This window comes from Cloeon dipterum, chromosome X (assembly GCF_949628265.1).
Source record: "Cloeon dipterum chromosome X, ieCloDipt1.1, whole genome shotgun sequence".
NCBI lineage: Eukaryota > Metazoa > Arthropoda > Insecta > Ephemeroptera > Baetidae > Cloeon > Cloeon dipterum.
This window is the reverse complement of record NC_088790.1, coordinates 10431825-10454293: the sequence shown is the minus strand read 5'-3', so window position 1 is coordinate 10454293 and position 22469 is coordinate 10431825. Positions and strand designations below refer to the sequence as shown.

The window sequence follows — 22469 nt, the reverse complement described above, 5'->3', positions numbered from 1 at the left end:
GACCAAAGGGGATCAAACAAATAATATCGCATTACATATACCAATCGAATCCTATGATCTCTTGGGAAATGTTTATTCAAAGAAATTTGCATGCAAATGTCATTCCTCTGATTTGAAAGTTTAATTTGTCTTTTACAAGTCTGGTGCAGTCTGCAATTTTTTTCTATTTTTAAAGTTGATCCAACTTTCCATATTGTACAAATTTTCTTGGAGTCAGCCTTTATCTAAAATGGTCAGTAAACCTGTTTATTTAGCTTTCAATTTATAAAATATGTAATTATTGTTGACTATAAAACACTGTTAATTTTAGCCCTAATTTTCTCCATTAGGTTTTCCTAAATAAAAAGAATTTTTTTAAAGTAATATTTACTTCTGAAAAGGAAATTCTCAATTTTTCAAAGATCAGAAATTTAGTGAGTTCACTCAGTTGATGGCATAGCTCATTCACTGAAAAATAGTGATTAAAATACATATAATTTTCATATTGGATATATGACACAAAAATGGTGACTTTAAACTTCTTGAAATCGCTTGCACCCTGTTTCAAAGACGATAGCTCTGTTTAATACATTGATATCGTTTGAAAAATCTCCATATATCTATGAAGTGTCAGCGTAATATACTCTAAAACTCTAGTGTAATGTGCACTTGACGCCAAAATATCAATTTTGCATACTGGGCCGTGGCAATACAAGTCCGTTGCTAAGCTGCCATCAGATAACAAACGACTCCCAAGACGATTTTCTATCGCTTTTGCCGCTGGCACCGCAGACTGAAAGCGGGTCTTGCTCACCATCGTGGTGTGTGTACGTTTCCACCAAAAAGTCTGATGGAGACGGTGGTCGTCGGTTGCTTTCTAACACAAGAGGCCTCGCGACGACGTCGAGTAGTGGATGGAGAACGAGCCGAGCGGGAATTCAGCGGCTTTCAGACGCGCGCCTTTGAGTGCCGGGCGGGCGGGCGATGCTCCACATTAAACAAAATTCCATCCGGCAGCAATCTGCTCTCTTAGGGGTGGATGCTTTTCAAACAAGTGTTGTCGCGTCGCGCGGAAACTGCAGCAAGAAGTCTGCTCGGGAATGTGGGCGGAATTTGGGCGTGCAATACCGAGTAGCCTCAAATTTGTTGTTTGTTTGTCCTCCCGCGGCGGCTTTTGACTTTTGGACAAAATCCCAATCGATCCAGCCACAGAATTAGACACGGCTCGATTGAGTTTCTCTTTCATTATCAAAAATAGAATGAGCTATGGAAATGATTCCGTTTGACAGCCGTCATTGTGGATGTTAAAACTCCCCAATAAAAGCGATCAAAGCAGTGCCGCGATGTTTCATCGGCTATTTGCATTTGGTAATTCGTGGAAAAGGATGGCAATCTGTCTGTCCATGTCATATTGTACTGCTGCGTGGTTTTTGCCAATCACATTTTCCCGACAAACCGCAGAGCGTGGCCATTATTTGAAAACAGATTTCACGCGAGAATATTAGATTTTTGCCCCTGTTCGGCGGTTTTCCACATCACAATTGCTCTGTTCACTGAATTGAGGGCAGGAGGAAACGTGTGGCTGTGCTCAACAAGTTCCGAACGTCTTTCCACGATAACGAGGTCTTGACCTGCATTCGCTCGTAATATCATATTGTTCCTGGGCAAATGATTCGATTGTGCGAGATGCGCCGGAGGGAAGATGCATGCAGCTGGCGCACAGGGATTCATCTCCGAGAAGCGTTGGAAAGTGTTGGAGATGCAAGCAATTGCCTTTGCCCCACATTGCAATAATCGAACGCGAGGCCTTGCGAAGGAAAGGGAAGTCGCGTGGTTTTTCAATAAAGCGACAAGTAGAGCACGCCTGTCTCCAATGAGTTAAATAACATCTTCCTCCATGGACTTGGCAACCAGCAACTGCTGGGGCTAGGTTTTCGTTATTTTGTAATGTTTTGGCACGTTATACTGTAGCTAGGCGACAAAAAGATGGAGAATCTTGTATTATTTTCCTTTTCAAAGACAAAATATCAGAAGTTGAAAATTTCATCTTAAAAATGTGATTTCTTTAAACTAAATTAAATAACAAACATCCTTTTGGATTGATTGATTTATTAAACGCCAACTGCGTACAACTATATGTGATGTTTATACATATAGTTGTTTGTTAATAAATCAATCTTTTTAGATGGTTAAATATTTTTTCTTAACTCCATTTTTGGAGCTTAATCTTTTTTCTTCGTTAACAAGATGTCAACACTCGAGGAAGAATAATAGTAAGGAAGTTTTTAAGCAACGAGGTGAAGTCCGTTTCTATCATAATATCCAAAATATGAAACCTTTTTGTGTTGATTTACTTGTTTCCCTGGAAATATATATAATTATTTACTTGATCCGAAGAATATTTATAATGTGGATAGGTTTGCAGTTGGGGTAGAAATAAGAGCCGTTTTGATCTGTCGACAGGATAATGAAATATTGAAAAATGAACCGTAGTGGATGTTGTCTTCAGAGTAATCCTAAGGAAAAATCAAATGTAGAAAAAAATGATACGGTGCGAGCAATTCTCGAATAAATTCTATTTAACTTACTAACTTGCTCTCAAAAAGTCATTAAAGCCGAAATTCATGTATAATTTTGCTTTCCCTTGATCAAATGCAGGATCAATTTTGTACATTGCCAATGAGGAAAATGCGAGTGCTTTGCTATTGCATGCTAATTCTAATAAACACTTTTAGAGCACTGAGAAGTCTCTCCACCGAGGAAGCGAACACGTGCAATACCCCAGTTGTTGCATGGAAACCCACCATTTGGATTAGATAACCGATTTCGTGCTCGACTATGGCGTAGCTGCCCAATCAAACAAATTGTGTTTGCGCATTAGTTGCGAGCTTTCTCCACCTCCTCCCTCGCGAAAGGCAACCAGGTCAGGTCAATTGCTCCACAGATGCACTGTGTGCCAGGCCAACACGGAACACGGAACGTGAATACCGCGTCCGCACATAAATACATTAGTCAATGGGAACGACGACCTACTTTCACTGGCGAAAATGGAGCAGCTTTCCCGGGAAGGCAAGCAGGCGAGGCCGCCGACTCGCACACACACACACTACAACAGCGCCGGCGAATCGATCCTCGTGGACCGCTGTGAGAGCGAGAGAGCCATACACACGTATTCCGGACCCGAACAAGCTTTTCCCTCTTGCCAGGCGCACGCGAAACTCCTCGCTCGTTCGCTCTCTCGCTTATTCTGCGGCCCAAAGAGCAGTGGATGAAGTAGCTCGGCCGAGGGTTGGTTGGTGCTTGCAATCTGCGTTGTTTGCTTGCATGATGTGGCAAGTGTGCCGTTGGTCAAACGAGGGACACAAAGACTTTATTTCCCGAAGGATTAAATGGCCGAAGGAGCGTTTTTTCCACTCGCTGATGTGCTCTGAATCTGAGAGAGTGGTGAATTATTCACGATAGTGGACCAAATGTACGATTGCAATTGGTAAAATTAATGAGACATGGGCCTTATTTCTTTATCTTGCATTAGAAGAGGTCACTTGTACATGTTGGAACCTCGTCAAAAGAGAAATGTTGTTCCCACCAATTCGTAAAAATACTAGTTGTCATTGTGAAGATCGATTCAAAGCCAAAATTAATCAAATTTTTAACTGATTGGTTCTTTTTTCCAAAGGCGATCATTGTTTCCCTGTACTGGAAATAATATTCCACGTTTCGGTCACCCGAAATTTTCGGGGAAAGAGACAAAGCTGATTTTTTTCTAGCTTGTTCCTCCCTTGACTATTGAAAATTATAGAGTAGAGTCACATTGCTGTTAATTGATTATAAAATCCTATCAAGTCATTTCATTGGTAAAATGCTTCGTTGTTTTGAAGAATTTGGCAACCTAGTTTAAAATGGTTAAAAAAAGATAGAAAAATAGGGTCAAATATCTTTTTGTTTCTCGTCTTTGAAAGAAATGAGCCATAGCATTATTTGGAGGATTTTTCAGGTTTACAAATTAAATGATTTTACTTTTAGATGAATAGATTTTTTAATTCGTAATTATAAAAGCATAGAACTGGATTATTCCTCCCTACTGAATCCCCTGGACAATGAATAGGAGCTTTAGAAAAAAGCTGTATCATCTAAATTTCCCAGTGCTACCTTTCATTCATGCGACTAACCAGAAAAGCTAATTTTTCATTTAAAAAACACCACTCACGTTTCCATTTGCAAGTCATAAAGGGAAAGCCGAATTGCGCGTCCGACCCAACAAGCCCCTTTCCCCTTCGCTATAATCTCGGCCAAAGCAGCAGCGACGCAACGCGACCAGTGCACAGGGGTAAAGGATTAGAACGTCACCAATAGGGGCAAAAAGCTGTTTTGGCGACGACAACTTTGAGATTTGGCCGGCCCGACGTCGCTTCTGCTGCACATGCAAAGTTCGCGGAAGAATTAATGGCTGTGCTGTGCACTCAGCTCGTGATATCTGCACGTTTTTTTTATCGGAAAAGCATTGTTCCGGTGCGGCGCAATTCGATCGATCAAAAAGCAATTTTTACCCCGCGATGGATATGGACAGGGAAAATTGAAAAAGTGCAGATCCCAGCAGGATTAAGGCTTACCCTGATACGGCCGGCGACACACTTTTCCTCGGATGGAATTTTAAACGCGCCGAGCCCAGTCGAGGGTGCAAAACGACAAACGCGTTCCTCGTGAAGAGCCATCAATCCGAATTGCAATGTAACGCACTCCTCGCCCTCGGCGGACAATCGATAAACTCGAGTGAGCGATGCGCTTAAAAAGTCAGCAAAATTCCGGTCTCGTCCTTGGCAAGTTCCAAGCTCAAGCTGCTCGCGGGAATCAGCCGTGAAAACAAAGCCGCGAGGCCGTCGGCATGCACGCACCGCATTTTTCTCACAAAAGCAGTCTCGGAATTAACTTTCCGTCGCCGCAGCCTCTCATTACGTATGCCGAGGTCGGTGTGGGAGCCGAAAGTTCTCATGATTGTTTGGTCTGCTGTGCGCTCACAAACGCACGCCGCGCACCTGCCGAAAAGCCGAAGAGCGGCCATCCGAGCGTGCATCCTGCTCGCCAGCCAGACCAACTGCGGGAAGGATGATCAAAATATTGACTACCGCACTTCCGACTCTTTTCCTAGCAACGAACGAGCAGAGTGTGGTCAAGAAGCCCTTTTGTTATTGCGTTAAGCTGCGAAAAAGATCTCCGTTGAATTGCTCTGTGACTGGTCGCATGCTCACTCCCTTAAGGCCCAGTGTTAAATGGGCCGTTAAATAAAAGAGCGGCGACTCTTTAGCAACGCGATTTCTACAAAGTGTCTTTTGAGTCTTTTTAAAAGGGAATTAATGTTATGCCAGATTTCAAGATGCCAAATTTAATGTGCATTTTTGAATCCTTTAAGAGTTTGTTTAAAAAAAAGCAAATTTGAAAGATGTAATGGATGTGCTCCATTTAAATTGTTATCCCTTTTTTCCTCTCTTTGCGTAGATCTCAGGGAAGGTTTTTGATAAATTGTATCTTATTGTTAGTGTTGGCTATTTAAGATTGTCAATTAATTTTTACTGTGCGTCTTACTTACTTTTAGACACCAATGGAGTGCAATCCACACATTTTGAATTATTTAGCCACACTTCGAACCAGCTAAAACCAGATAAAGTAATATCTACCGACTGAAAATGTGACCTAATTGGCAAGAAAAGCACTAGCATTTGAATAAAACCAGTCTAAAACCGTCTAAATTGGCACCCAAACCGTTTAAAAATTGTCTAAATACAGCTGAACTTTTTGTTGAAAAGAACTGTCTCAAATTCCGAAACAGAAATTTTGATAAAAAAAAACTGAAAAAAATCATGAATTATCAATTTCAGTCACAGCCGTAAAAAAATGCTAAAAAGTATCACATTACAATGCCATAATGTCAGATTCTTTCTGAATTCAATTATCTTAATTGGGCTAAATCAATTTATATTAACTCTGTTCATATTAAAATATTCCCTCCCGTCCGCTCAATCCATGCTCAAATAAAAAACAGTTCTTGTCATCAAATTAATGTTTGAGCGCTATGGCAGTGTATCGGCAGCTCAATTATCTCATTGCCGGCAGCCAAGCGGGAAAAGTGCTAACTTATTCATCGGCACGAAATTCAATCGGCCCCAGTTCACATGCACTCTCGGCTGTTGCGTGAATTATTCCACGCCGCAATTATGATTTGCTGCGAGTGAGCTTGCACTAGCTCTCGCTGCGCACTGACGAGTAATTAATTCGTCAACGCGTGAGACGATAATCGCGACTGTTCCCAAGCGACATCTTTAATGATGCATCACTTTCACCTATTGTTGATGCACGCTACCGTGGGCCGCGGTTTCCTCTCCTCTCTTGTTCCCTTTTTCCCTCTGTGTAAGCGGATGAAAACTGGCGAAGCCGAGCGGCAATTTAAATTTTATTTTCCGAGCCGTTTTTGTCGGTTAAAATAAACACGGCTGGATTTATTTTAAGCTCCTGAGAACGGCAAAGCTAGGATCTTGCAAACTTTTCCGAGCAAACAATTTTCTGCTGGAAAGCAGCTCGTTTTAAGCATTCAAAGCAACCCGTCAGTTTTCATTCATTCGTAAAATGTAAATTTTAATTAAATTAGCGTTGATATCGTCACAAAAGAATTAAAGGCAGAGGAAATTAAAAATTTAATAACTAATTCAATTTAATTATTCCTCGACTCTCTGGGCATTTGGAGTGATTTGGGGATTTTAATCACATTTTTAATATTTTGTAAGCATAAATAAAAATTTTGCGCCTTTTCATTTTTATGGACAAACTTTTAAAAGAACTATTACCTTTGCAGCAAAGAGAAAATGCACATGATTACCCCCTAGCCACGGCCATGGAGGTAATGCAATAATCTTCTTACCTCTGGCGCACGTGTCTGCTTGATTTTATTTCGCTGCCAGCGGAAAAACGCCTTCCGAAGTCTTAGATATGCAACGTGCGTGGCGCTCGCGCCTCGCAGGCTGCATGCTTTTTACGTGCGGCAATGTTTTCAGTACTTTAACTCCTCGCCAGACAGGTAAATAAGAGTTTGTTTGCGTGCGAACTTCGTCTGCCAATTTTCCTCTCCACCATAAGGGGGATTATAAAAGTTGAGCCCTTAAACTTTTCGCATTTCCCCCTAGATGAGCAACGAAAGCACCGTCCCTGACTAAGAAGTGTAATATTTTCTTTCAGGCATTATTTCTTTAAAAAATTATTTAACCGAACATATAGTCTTTTTAGCTGAGTTGAGAACAGATATTTCACTAGACGTTTGTCCTTGGAGTTTTGGGAAAATTTCAAACATTTTTTACTGATCCACTTTTGCATCTTCTATTTTAACACTTGGAAATTATATTCAATTTTGGAAACTGATATCATGAATGCGTTTCAGAATTATGATATTCTGTTTAAAAATTTGTAATAGACCCAGAAGTCCTTTTTAATCAATCAGTTAAAATCAAATGTTTTATTTCAAGCAAATTACTGATCAATTTGCAAAATAAAATTATGAATTCTTGCAAAACATCGATTTATTTTATTGTGAATAAGCTGATAAATTTTTTCTTTGCTTTTCATAATTTTCTGGCCATCAATAATGGTTTTTTATTCCCCAGAGGTTTCGATAAAAAAAACCTTTTTTACGACAACAAGCTATCTTTAGAGTTAGTGGTGTTGTATCTCAATGCATTTATTAAACACTGTGCTTGTAGGTATCAATTTTCATCTTACTTGCTACATTCAGACAAATATGAATTAAAATCGATTTTCATTTCCGATAACTGACTCTAATTTGATTCGAGCACATTAAATTGATGTCATAATCGATATGCACTCATCATTTTGGCGTTGAAAACTTCCAACAGCTCCCATGTCTACTGTTCATCTAAAATAACAATTCTGGCACAATTTCTTATTGCTCTCATAAAAATCCAATAAATCAATAAAAGAGAATAAAGAAAATACATGAAAGAAGCCAATTTTAATTTTTGGAGGCCATATTAGCGACGTCAGAGCTAAAAGTAGATGCGTCATACTTTTGGTATTGATATATTATCTGGTTACAAAATGACTTGTTTACAACTTCGCATTGAGATTGCGGTCAACTTCCCTCCCATTCAGAGACATCTCTTTCGTCCTCTATAATCTTGACGTCATCCTTGTAAACAGACGGAAGAAAATATCATTTTTCGCGCCATTTTGAGAGTTTTTCTTATAGCCATTCTGAACAGACACTTATATCTCCGGCAGAGATTACGCTCTCCCAATCACAAAGTAATATGTTCAATCCCAATCCCAGGAATCCAATTCAGACTCGGCGAGCAATAACTTTGTGAGGCGATGAGCAAAACTTTCGCCCGCGAGTGGTTTGCGCAGCGAAATTATTGCCTCACCCTCCATGTGATGCGTTGCTATCGCAGCCCACGCTCGGCCAAGTTCGCGCAATTTATTATAAATATAAATAATTCGTGCACGCGCTGTGTTTACTGCCTCAGCGCTCTTCCTTTTCTTCGGCGAGCTCGTAAATTTCGCACCAACAGTTGTGCTTGGATTAAGCGAGCGCATTCGGCCGCCGTAAATCTGAATCTTGGCTCTGCGTGAGTTGTCGTTCGGTGGGATAAACTGTCTGCGCGATGGACTCTTCCGCAGCTTCCCCTGGAGCGAAAATTTGTGCGACGTGCACTGAGGCGATGGCACGTGCGAACGCCAAATCCTAAATTGATTATTCGTAGTTGCGCCTGGCTTCAGCCACTGCTGGGAATTCCGTGAATATCTGAATCAAATTGGGCGCTCAGTAAAAACGGCTATTTATCTAAAATGGGTCTGAAAGGTGCACAAGTTATGACCTTAGACATTTCACGGAAATCTAAATCAACCATTTTCCTTCTAACCAAACATGCTGTGTTTCTGCATGTTTCCATAGGAATAGTAAAAAATAACCAAAGCTCTGTCCTAACTTATGAATTCATTTTTCATAAAAACTGAATTTTAATGGTGTTGAACTAAAAATTTATGCCTAAATGAAAATAGTCAAGTCAGATAAAAATAGAAACATTAAAGCTTGGCCACATAGAACGAGGAAAATGCTTTATGTTTTTATCTTTCATTCTTATCCGACAAATAAACCCTAAGTTTATAGGCTAATGAATTCTCTGAAAGAAAACAATAGAGCAATTTCTGAGTATGGTGTGGATTTCACAGCTGAAAATTCCGCAGCAAGTTGTGGGAACTTTAACAACAGTACAAAAACTAAATACACAACTTTTCTCCCTTCTCAGAAGGCTGTGATGGATTTTCGAGCTAATGCCATATATAGAAGACAAATTCTGGCTTGACTTACAAAGTGTCGTGCTGCGTCTTATATCATCCCTTAATTAACTTTTCACCGACGGAAAATCCGTCCGTGCTGCTCGCAGCTCGCTTCTCATTCAGTGCAATGTATATATGTGTTCGAGGAAATAAATGTGCGCGGCGTCTCCATTGTCTCTGACAAAGAGTCGTTCTTCTCTGCTTCTTCTTTCCAAATGACATTCACGGAAAATAGAGTGAGCGCGAGTGAGCCGACGCACCCGTCCTTAATGCGATAATGATGTCTGCAGTGAAAAAAGTGCTCTGCTTTGCTTTACTTCCGCGCGCAGAAGCAATTTTTATTATATATGCGCTTACAAAATTAGAATTTCAGAATAGTAAGTGAAAAAAAGCATCAGTAGCAACAACCAGCAGCGGATGGCAACAAGCTTGGGAATGGAAATGCGCGGTCTGATTGCATCAACCGACCGCAGAGCTGCTTATTTATGTGGTTGCCACCAAGCCGATGGGCACAAAAGCCATGACGTATGCAAAAGTTTTCGACGTGACCACCCACTGAAATATAATTCATGTCATTAATTCGTGAATTAAAAATTATGGGCTTTCGGTTTCACCAGCTCCAATTTGCGTGGCAGCTGTGGATAAATGGTTTTCTGCAACGAGATTTGCACAAAATTTGAATTTTCAAAGTGAATTAATTATGCAAAGAAAATTTCACACACTTTCGTGCTGAACAGCAACTGTATCGGCTCTGAAAGTTTTTGCTTCAAAGCAAATTACACATCACAGTATTAGCTGCATAGAATTCTGAATTAATGATCGTTGAAAACGTCCGACTATACAAGAAAAGAGAAACAAAATCGTGCAAACCCCGCAACTTAATTAACCATTACAATAGTGATTGAAATTCTGCTCTAAATATTACCAAAAAGATCTAGAAGTTCCGTGAGCCTCCTAGAAGCATTTAAATAAAATATAGATTTGAAGTCTTTCTGAAAATTAAACCACCCTATTTGGTTTTCCTTTTTCACCTTTTGTTATTTAACAGTTTTAATTTTAATTCATTCGTTGTTTTTTAGTAGTCCAGATGCAGATACACTAGGTTCTGTACTGGGTGGAATATTTCTTGCTGATTATGCATGGATGTAGTAAAACAATGGACGCTAGTGGAGATCTATATGCACAGAAAAAAGCAAACAATTTGAAGAAGGGGAAGGGAAAGCTCTAAATTTCATTACTGAAATCCATTATCTTGAATACTTCAGACACTATTATATTTACAACATTTAAACTGCAGCGAGTTTTTGTGGCTCAGACGTACCTCGTAAAATGTTCCACTTTTTCACTGTCCCTTGTTAATTTTGCATAAATTTTGCACGCATTCGTGAAACGGCTTTGTGCGCTGCCCAGAAGGGTATTGTTCAAGTTGGGAATTCGCCCGGCGTTTTTGCGCTCGCCCACGCATACAGCTCGGTTTCCGTGCCGCTGCAGCTTTCCCAGCCGGCGTCCGCCCACGCGAGCGACGCGCCGCAGATGTGAGATGCTACGTACATAACATGTCCCGGCGCGCGTGGGTGCTTGCCTCTCAGTCGGCGAAATGAATGAGTCGAGTTCCAGCAGCGGCGAAAGGCGATCAATCAAGCGCATGCATAGCACGAATTGTGCGAAGGTGTGACTTGAAAGGCTTCTGCCACCCCCTCGGGGGGAGGGGGTGCGTGTGTGTGAGCAGAGCGGGGAACAAAAGCACCGAGCGAGGTGATTAAACTTCGCAAAGCCAGCACTATATTATGCGCACTCACTCGGGGGCGGGAAAAAGTGCGCCTCTCTTTGCGACCGTTGAGAAGAAAATTGCTGCGAAAACAAAGCGTGCCGAGTACATCCTCAATTTCAAGGGTTAATTTTATTAGCTCCTCGTTTTACACTGATTTTCTGCATTATTTTCCTTGTAGGAAGAAATTCTAAATCACGACAAAGAAAATTACCTTTCTCCGTTCATTATGAAGAACTCTTTGTCAGGATCTAATTAAGAAATTAATTTGTTAATAATCTTTGTCCGACATAAACAATTAAAAGTTGTGTAATGTGAAGACCTAAAAAGATTAAATTTTAAATTCCTTTCAGCAGATAAATATTTAAATGGAACCTTTGGAAGCTCTACGGAATAATTGTAAAAATCCTTTTTACATTTAATAAAAATTAGAAAATATCTCTTAAAATCGGGATTTTCCTAGATTGCCGTTTAAATTTAAGATAAAATCGGCTTAAAAGTTTGCGTGCTTTTCTTTTGAAAAATAAAGATTTAATTTTACCAGCAGGGAACTTAGACTCATTATTCGCTCAATGTTAGATTGATCGCGACGAGAGAAATCGAACCAAAAATGTTTGAAAAACCGTTAAATGTTCGAGAAATTCGGCAAAATCCGAAATTTTACTGTTTCTCAGACAGTCCTGATTTTATTAATGTACGTTGTGGAAATAAACTTTAGCTAAATTCCTCAAACTATAGACTTGTAGTGGTTGCGGAGCCGAGCTCCCACTCCTTTTTCATTTTTAGTCCAGGGTATTGTTATTCATGATTGTTAGAAATTCGTTAATGCAACAGAGAGAGAGATTTTTAATTTAAATTAGTTTTCGCCGGACACACGAGCCAACAAGTCGCATATCTTAAGTGTTCCGAGCGTTTAATTGTGAAGGACCCGGCTCAATCGGGTAAATTCTTTTCTAATTTTAAATTGTTCTTCAAGACAAATCTCTTTAAATTGTCAATTCTAAGTCGTGTATCAATTTTGTTTAAAGGTCCTTGTAATCTCTTAGACTAAGTCGCCAAGTGACTGACGTTTATAAAAGAGAAGATTTGTTGAAAATCCCGCAAGGTTTAATTTCCACCTACTACTAAATTGGTGACCCCGACGTGTGGAGGAAGACTGGCAGCCCTTGGCATTTTTCAGTAGAAAATTGTCAAAAACCGAGCAAAAGTACTCCACTTACGATCGCGAATTGTTAGCGATCAATGACGCGGTTAAAAAATTCAGGCATCATCTCGAGGGCCGAAATTTCACTATTCTGACTGACCATCTACCGTTGACTTTTGCTTTCACCAAAAATAGACAAGACTGCACCCCGCGACAATGCAATCATTTGGAGCGTATAAGCCAGTATTCTACCGACATTCAATTTATCCGGGGAAATTGCAATATTGTCGCGGACACAATGTCGAGACTAGCAGCGATCACAGCTAGATTCCCACTTCTGGAATTGGCGCAAGCTCAAGTAAGTGACGCAGAACTTGCTCTTGCACGCAAGGGGAAGTCTGCATTACAACTTCTTGATTACCCTCTGCCAAATTCAGATTTGAGAGTTTGGTGTGATTGCACCAATGGAAAAATTAGACCATTCGTCACTTCACAATTTAGGAAACAGGCGTTTGATTTGGTGCACGGACTAAGCCATCCTGGTATTAAAACCACTGTGAGAATGATAACTCAAAAATTTGTGTGGCCAGGAATGAAGAAAGACTGTACAGAGTGGTCAAAAGCGTGTCTTGCTTGCCAAACGTCAAAGATCCACGTGCACAATCGCACACCATTACAAAGTTTTTCCCTGCCTGAACACAGATTCTCATCTTTGCATGTGGACTTGGTCACTTTGCCATATTCAGATGGTTTTAAATATCTCTTGACAGTCATTGACAGGTACACCCGGTGGCCTGAGGCAATTCCGTTAACCGACATTACTGCCGAGACCGTTTCTCGAGCATTTTATGAAAATTGGATTTGCCGTTTCGGTTGTCCTCTGACTGTGGTATGTGACCAAGGTAGACAATTCATTTCTGATCTGTTTGAAAAACTGGCCGAACAGATGGGATTTAAACTAGATTTCACAACTGCTTATCATCCACAGTGTAATGGCATGGTGGAGCGCTTGCATCGCACGCTTAAAGCAGCGCTCATGTGCCACAAAGGGCAATGGACAGCCGCCTTGTCAACCGTTTTGCTAGGATTGCGAACTGTGTTAAAGGAGGATTTGAGGTGCAGCACAGCAGAGTTGTTATACGGCGAACAATTAAAATTGCCGGGTGAATTTTTCGTTAAATCCGAGAATGAAATGCCGCAACATGAGTTGTTAATTAAATTGCGCGCGATCATTGAGAAATTACGTCCGACTCCTGCTTCACACCATTCAAATCACCTCAAAACATTTGTTCATCCTGATATGGCTACTGCTTCACACTGTTTTGTGCGTACTGATGCGGTCAGAAAATCATTGCAGCCTCCATACACTGGTCCTTTCCCGATAGTAGAAAGAGGACCCAAGTTTTTCAAGTTAGAAATCAAAGGCCAGCACAAAAATGTCAGTGTAGACCGTCTGAAACCAGCTTTTATTTTAGCCACAGAGTCTGTCTCTACAATAGAAGTAGTTAAAAGCAAAGTGGTGGAAGAGCAGACCGATCAAACTGAAACTGTCGAGAAAACTGCAAAGTCGTGCAGAAAAGTAAGATTTGCAATTTGAGTTTAGTTATTGTCTCTTAAAACTTCCAGTTTACTCCCCCCGGACTAAATGTAGTGGTTGCGGAGCCGAGCTCCCACTCCTTTTTCATTTTTAGTCCAGGGTATTGTTATTCATGATTGTTAGAAATTCGTTAATGCAACAGAGAGAGAGATTTTTAATTTAAATTAGTTTTCGCCGGACACACGAGCCAACAAGTCGCATATCTTAAGTGTTCCGAGCGTTTAATTGTGAAGGACCCGGCTCAATCGGGTAAATTCTTTTCTAATTTTAAATTGTTCTTCAAGACAAATCTCTTTAAATTGTCAATTCTAAGTCGTGTATCAATTTTGTTTAAAGGTCCTTGTAATCTCTTAGACTAAGTCGCCAAGTGACTGACGTTTATAAAAGAGAAGATTTGTTGAAAATCCCGCAAGGTTTAATTTCCACCTACTACTAAAGACTCAAATAACCACTACTTGTCTTGCTGTAGCTAACAATGCAAAATGTTCTTAATTGTTGGCCTGTAAAGCTCTACTTTAATACCTGCTGATTGCGATTACAATTTCTGCTTAAGTGAAAAAAACATAAAATTAAACTTTCTCGAATAAAAATCCAACAAGTTTTACACCTCGTAAAATCAATTTTTAACACATTATATTTTACACGTTGGAAAATGATAATAATCCTGTTACTTGCATGGATGTAACAAGGAAATCTACGTTCAGGGAGAGTGAAAATTATATATGCCTTAATGCGATATCCCATCCAGTTTACGCTCTGCTGCTGCTCTAATTTTCCGGTCGATTTCCAGATAAATGAGAGGGAAAGCTAGACAACTGCTGGAATGGGTTGAGGTGTCTTATAATATCGATTGCCAACCAACAACATCAGTCTTGTAACCAAGACGAAAGACGATTCCTTCCTTTCAGTAATAATTGCAACCTTCAGTGACGACGTTTCTAATGATGAAGAAATAGAGCTGCAGTGCTTTTGTGTGTTTCCTCGTGATTCCGTCTAGAATTTCAATGTTTTCTTTCCCTTCTCGGGAAGGATGTAAAATAACGGTGGTGGCAATTATTTTGATCTTTCACTGGGGACAAACGTTTTACCTCATTGTATCTCTTGAATATCATATTCTGATTATTATAAGTATTTTTTAAGAGCTCGTCCTTGATGTTTATTTGTTTTAAAATCTGCTCTGATTACTGCTTGCTATTCCAGAGAGATTTTCCGATATGTGTCAACTTTTGTTTTAAAGTGTAAAAACCTTTAATTAGCAAGCAGCTCGCTAGAATTCATGATTAAATTAATAGCAAACACAGATTTCATCTCTCTAAGTGGATACAAACACCGTCAAGAGCGAAGGCGTTAACTGCCATCACGTCGCCGCCACGAACGCATGAGTATAATTTCCGCTCGCTTGACTCTTTGCGAGCCCGTGAGCGCATTTCGCGCTGGAGCAAGCAGCGATTATATTTGTTTGCGTCGTGATGATGATATTGCATCCTCGGCAGCTGCCGAGACTACGTTTACTCGGCTGAATCGTTAAAAATCCGGCCCGTCCACCAGGGGCCGCGCGCTGTTCCTCCTCGGCCGGCGTCTTTCCATGCCTATATAGTGAGTGAGAGAAAATCGAGCAAGCGTTTTGCGCCCGAGGGAGAACTAGCTGGATATATACAGACGCGTGTGCTGTGTACGGTGTACGTGTAATGCCGCAGATGAATTTTCCATGGGCCACGCAGGAAAGCGCTAGTGCGGCGCGGCACACAATCGCCTCGGCCGCTCTGCGTGCACCAGCTCTTACTCGCAGATTTTTAGCACCGCCTTGGGTCACCACCTTTGGTCCAAAAGGGGAATATTTTAGCTTTTAAAAGTGCTCAATAAATAATCAGAGTAAATTATTGTTACTTCTTTTCTTTTGGAAGCAGAAAATTTTTCAAAAACCTTTATATATTTTTCCTTACGCTCAAAACTAAATAAATAAAATCAAAATTTACCGAATAAACGTGCACATTGGTTTAATTCACTAAACGAAATAATTAACTGTCCTTGTTATAAAAATCGGGATATAAAAAACAACTTAAAGAGAAAAATTATCTCGCACGTTCTCATACTAGACAGAAGCTGTTTCTACCCTGATGGCCTTTTCAGCACTGTTGTACCTGCAAAATGAACTGCAGAGGAAAACGCTTGGGCTGAAAAACACATTGATGAGCACTACTTGAAAAGAGAACGATTCTCTGAATCACTGGCCCTCCCTGCAACATAACTTCCTTTTATAAATTTCCCCAGACCTGATTTCTTTCTGTTGTATGGACAGCGCAATTCTGCTTCTTTTATCGCAACCAAATGCAAATCGCCCATCCGGATTTACAGCTTTTGAAGAGGTCGTATTTTTTATATTTTAGTCAATTCAACACGCGTGAAAAACTCAACCTTAAAAAGGACGAAGGTGGTTTTTGCTTCATCAAGAAATCTTTTTTGAACGAGTTATGTGTTCCCAAGAGGAGCTTGGCTACTGTGCGGGATTTTGCGAACGGCCGGACTTTTTCCTCCATAAAACAGAGCAGACTGTTTCAGTTAAGCACCACTGACGGCAGTTGTTTACGTTGCAGAGCTGAGTTAGCAAATTTAGCACTAACTTTGAATGCTTTGATGATGCTGCACTTTGTGGCCCAACAACCGAATAAAAACGAGCGTCCTCGAGTTTATCACATTCGCATCTAATGAGCTGATTGATAATAAAAATCGAGACAGCTCCCACGCCATGTACACATCGTTTGCTAAGTAATTAAAAAGTTACTGCCCCTCATCTTCTCTGCTGCTGCTGGGAAATATGCTGGAGTAATTACTCAAAGGAAGCGCAGGGCTGTTCTGCGTCCACGGCAAAGGGCTGCATTCGCGGCGGGAGCTTGTGAATTAGAAAAAGTTTCGCGAGAACTTTTTGCGCCGTGCATGCACACTTCCAGTTCAGCAAATAAAAGTTTGCCGCAAAAAATAATATGAAGCCTTCGGGGAGTTCGTTGTGCGTGCGCCGACGGACCAGGCAAAAATAGCCGTAACACACGGTGCCGTCATCGAATTTTTCCAATTTCCGTGGGGCTACGCGACGCGCAGAAAATATAATATGTACTTTCACAAGAGTACATCGGAAAGATAGCTTTTTACTTCGGCACTCGCTTTTTTCTCTTTGCCCGAGATCATATTGTAGTATAGATCGGTCGGTGTCTTATTTTGCACGCTGCACGCTGCTCTTTTTCGTCTCTCGTTACTTATTGATTGGCACAAGGAGCCGAGATGCTGCTCCATCTTCGCCACCTCGTGCCGCTGCCAAATCGAGCCATCTTTTCCTCTCCTTTTTTATTTTATTTTCCCTTCCCAAGCGAATCCGACATGCAAGTAAGCAAACGTGAAATGTGCCCGACCCATCCGCGCAACGCAGCACTTCGTTTTTATTCCTGAGCCGCCTGATGTAAGTCTCCTCCAAATTGAAAGATATGATTCGCCAAGCTTCGTTCCTCTGTTTGTTCGGCTTCACGATTCACTGCCCCTGCGAGAGAAACTATTATCTTGCTTCATTTTTGCCGATCTTGTAACAAAATATCAGAGTTGGGTCTCGTTTTTATTCACTTTTCATGGAGAAAGCTAACAAGCAAATAAATCAAAATAATTAAAAAAAACTGACGAAAGGAAAATTTTAAAGTTTACCAAAAGTTTCTGCTGAAATTCTCTTGCAAATAATAAAAAAGAATAAAAAATCGGAAAAATGCAAAATATACACAATGACTGGTAAAAATCAAATACCAAATTAAATCTTCAAATTGAAAGTATATTGATACGGGGAACAATGGAAAATTATTAGATATATATGTTGGTTGCAGTAAAGAATTGATCGAATCGCTAGTTTTATAAAAATTATGTTCTGCAGTGAGCAAAAGTCAAAAAGAGGGCCATCGATACTACAAATATTCAAATTTTGCCAATTATGTCCAAAATTAACCTGCTTGACCATATCTTCTTGTAAAATGTTTCGATTCCTGCTCTCGTCGAGATCTATCAAACGGTGTATTATACTTTTTAGAGAAACTCTTTGTTGGGGGGGGGGGAAGGTTTTAAGCAGGGAGAGAGTCCTTATACTAACCCTGTAGCCATTTTTCTAAAAAAATTGCAATACAATCAATTTTGGCTTTGACTGAACCCTTAGGAAATTTTTTATGAATTGGAAAAAAGTTTTTCGGGGTTTTGCAGTATATCAACACTCTTTTAATGGACTTCAACGAAATTAAAAAACAGGTGATTTTCCATTAAAATTTTGTAAATTAGTGATTCAAACTTAACTCATCATTGATTTTTTTTCTTTTTATTACAAGCAAACACGTTTCAAATACAAATTTTAAGCGTCTCAACAGTAGCTAAATAATATCTAACGATTTACTGGTGTTGAAAAGGCTTACAGTTGACAGTTGCCAGCTAAAGCTTGATAAAAAAAATTGCTAAGTATTTATCCTCATGTGAAACACAATTAGCAACTAGAGCTGGTCAAAGGGAGGACGAAAACATTGCATCACCGCTGCAGTGCTTCGTCCTTATCGCAACGATGGTCGGAGCGCGGAGATGAAACCAAATTAGCTCCCAAGTGCACGCTCTCGCATTGAACCTCTCATTTTGTGGTCTTGTGCATGGCTGCTGCGCAACTCTGCCGAAGCCGCAGGTCGTCCCCGTGGGCTCGATTAATCACACATCGTCATTCTCGCCATTAATCATGCCGCTACGGTGCCGAGCACGAAAATAATAATCTAACTTTTGTGCGAGTGAAACATTGCACAAACCCACTGAATCGAGAGGCGGCGAAATTCATTTTCGCCCGTGCTCGCAGCCCAATCGGCTCTTTGCCCTGCGTGGAATATCCACCCTCGTTTCATTTAATGGACGAGACATTTTTTGCAATGCTTTCCCCGGATCATTAGTTGCCAAGTCTGCGCAAGTGTATTTCTTCCCTCGGACAGCTAGAAAAGATATTTCTGACGAAGTTTTTTCGTTCTTCTAATTTGAAAGGGTAATGGTGCTCCCACTGCACCAAATGGCAGACGTAAATTGTTGAATTTTAATAGCGGGTAATGAAAATGCGAAACTAGATTACCATTTGAAATCAGGACTGAATACAAGAGACATTTTATAACAAAAGGCCATGAATTCTGGGGTCATGTCTCGCTATTTCAAGGCCAAGGCCGCTAACAGACAAAATTACAAAGACTAATCTCATGATTTTACAAATTTGAACTGATTTTACGGGGATCATTTTCCACTTGTCTACGAATTTCTTCCTTGGCCCAATTGCCTGTTTAATCTAGCAATGAGCAACACTTTCAAGTACGAAACTTTTAATCTTTGCATTTCTTTAACGCAATCTTATCTTTAGCTACATTATCACGGCAATTTTAAGAGCAAAGCAGCAGTGTTTTAGTTGTTGCGGCCCCTCCGAGACTGAAATGTCCCTATTCTAGGTCACCCCGGAACCCAATTTGTACTAAAGGGTAGGTTCAGCCAGCTCTCAGCTGCAAAAAAGCGGACGCTGCTTGTTTGAACTTGTCGCGAGGACACGTGTGAGTCTGCATTTCGAATCGATTATCGCTTCCGAACGGCCTCCGATTGTGGCGGAAGAAATCTGAGCCGCCATTCAGTATTAATTGCCGTCGTTGTAGCAGTTTATAGCAACGGCACTTTTCTTCCAAACTAATAAAGAAACAAAGGAAGCAAAGCCAGCTCTGATTGTGAGGTCTGAAGCAGGAACGGTCGGTCGGCGCGTGTGTGCGGAATATAAAATTTTCCTCTCCACGCTTTTTCCGGTCTCGTTAGTCCGCTCAAACTGCATTCGCGGAACTCTGTTGCTGAAAGAGCGCTGATGTATAGACTCTTTCAAAGCACTCGCAAAGAGTTTTCAAAGAGTTCAAGTCTCGGCACAAATTTTTGCAATTAAAATGCAGCATTAATCAGAGCATGGTGACACTCTTTCGTGCCTTGGCGTAAACCGTTTACATGCTCACGCAGAGTGCTGTTCCGTCGTTCTATGTGGCCGATAAAAATGGCGGCCGTTTAAACCGTCGTGAGAGCACACAGCACACCGGCAAATAGCGGCAATTAACCGTGGCGCTCGCAGCTTTTGTTCGGCGCGCTGGCGAGGCTGCGAGAAGAGGCCTCTCCGCATCAAAAATGCATGCGTCGGTTCTGTCTCGCGGAGCAAATAATGGTCTTTTCTCGACTCTGCCTCATGCATAGACTAGGTCCCTCCAGCACGCACGCGGTTGACGCTAGCGGCCATGTTGGTTGGTTAAAAAGAGATGCCTGTCAGCGTATAAATGCGGCTGCAAGTGTCAATTTGTGTAGGCGTCTTTTCAAGTGCACTGGTTTGTATGCAGAGTCGAGTTACATTTACTCCAGATATGAGATTTAACTAACGAGGGTAGAGTGCATGAGAGTAGGATTAAAAATGCTAGACGTTATTTTTTTTTAATTTCTGGTGGTAAATTTTTAAGGGGCTATTATTTTTTCATCCGTGAATTACATAAAATTTATTTCGAATCTAGCTAACAGTTTTTTTGCTCTTTTTATCCCTGCCCGAGGACCGGGAAGGGCGCGCACTGCACTAGCACGAATGCTGAAACCCGGGTCCCTATAACACCGCGAACGGATAACATGGGCGCACCAGGCCGCACAGGGACCCAGCACACTCAAGGAGTGGAAGGAAATAAGAGAAAGCATTGCATTTGAATTTTCCATTGATTTCCTATCAGTTCTTTTTCTTGTGGAAGGCAGAAGTCAGTGAATTGCCAAAATTTATAATTCTTATCGATGTTTCGGAAAAATAGAGTAATGGACAAAAATTCAGTCTGAGTCTCGCTTGAAACGACTTGTACAAAACTCACGGATGGATTTTTGGGAGATTTCGGAGATTTTTGCCAGTGACTAGTCATATTTTATCTACAGAGCAAAAATTTTGCTGTCCAACAAGTGTGGCTTGCAAGAAATGACAGCATCTGCCGCCAGGAGCGAGGCACGTGCGGGAAATTAAGAAAAAGTCACTTCCGCGTACACCCTGAAAGTAGGTCGGCGGTCGCAGATAAAGCCGCGCGTCACTCTCGCCGCTGCGCGTATAGGGAGCATTGGCGCCTGAGGCTGCGAAAGGTCATGTCATTACGGACGCGCGCGCTCGACTTTTTCTATCTGCGGCTCGCTCGGGGGTCTGCTGACGTCGCTTCATCTCGCACCCCGCGAATTTTAATCACGGCGCTTGCTTGTTGGTGCTCGAATCGATGCCGCCGCCGCGTGACGAGGTGTTGACGGCTCTAATTAAATTGTCGATGCCATTACACGCGCAATCAATTATCTCCGACGCTCGGCAGCGCCTTAATCAACGGCACAAGTAGCCTAGATCTGAGAAAAATCCAGCTAGAGCTCCAGGTGCTGTGAACTGCAAACGTGAGGGTTGATTAAGTCAGATTGCAAGTCTGTCGGATGGGATTCAATTATTTTTGCAATTTTCATAACCTACTGTGCTTTGCCTTCCACTCTTATTAATGAGGAAGGTTCTCGTGTAGAAACTGGTAAATGAATCAAGCATATTAAAATGTTGCTCGTAGCAAAGGAAACTTACTAATTTATTGTTAAAGATGCACGGAGCAAATAGGGGTTGACAATGACAAACTCTGATTCTTATTAGACATTCTCAATGAATTACTTAGAAAGCGAGAAAATTGAATGGTGATCTACAAACTGTTCAGCACATCCTGGGGACTATGAGCTCGCCGGGTCCCAATAACACCGCCGAGCGAATTACATGGGGTTTGAGTGGCCGCAGAGGAGCTTGGGCCCAATGTGGCCTCCCCGTACTGAAGTCTTTTATTGAAACGTCAGACGTTTGTCCCTAAAGCCGCTGAAAAGGTGTGAAAACCAGCAAGTGGAAAGTTGGCGCCGTGACGATTCCCAGCTCGTTGAACAATGTAAGCATTCCAAGTATTTAAATTAACCACCGTTTGCTATCTCTGATATTGGGCAGCCAGTAATCGATCCCAGAAATGCTTAAAAATTTCTCCTTTTGCATTGAAACTTTCTGCAATGACTTGAAAATGCGAGCCAACGGGCTGGTCTAAAAATGTTGAAACTATACTTTCCGTGCAATTTTTGTTTCATATCTAACCAACAACAACGATAACAGCTTCTCGCAGTATTCTTAATATTTTTCAAAAGCGAACAATCGGGTCCACGAAGCAGAACAATTCCAAAGTAATATAATTACGGCAGCAGACGTGTCGAAGTGGAGCGGGAAGCGAGTTTCCCAAAGCCTGCCGACGATGAATTTTAAGTGTCTGTACGTTGGGCTCAGAGAAAAGTCTGAAGTTGCTGCCCTTGGGGGCTGCTGCGCCGCATCTCGCCACTCAGGCAGGCAGGCAGGCGGACGGACGCGCTGTTCCGTAATGACGACTCGCTCTGCAGCCGCCGCTGCTCTCTCTAACGCCCGCCATTATCCCGGCCAACACACTCGCTCTCCTCGTAATTAACCTTTCAAGGCGCGCGTGGCCCGAGGTGGGCGCGGGACGCATTGATTTCCGCCAGCAACAACTAATAATTCAACCTCCCACGGGTGTTTGGCAAGTTTCTGCCCTCGC

General features: G+C 41.4%; 1 protein-coding gene across 2 annotated transcripts in view; it reads left to right on the top strand.

The window, feature by feature from the left end:
* The window catches only part of LOC135945671 (uncharacterized), a 56942-nt gene that overhangs the window by 26540 nt on the left and 7933 nt on the right, over positions 1-22469 (top strand). The gene's annotated exons all lie outside the window — the stretch shown is intronic.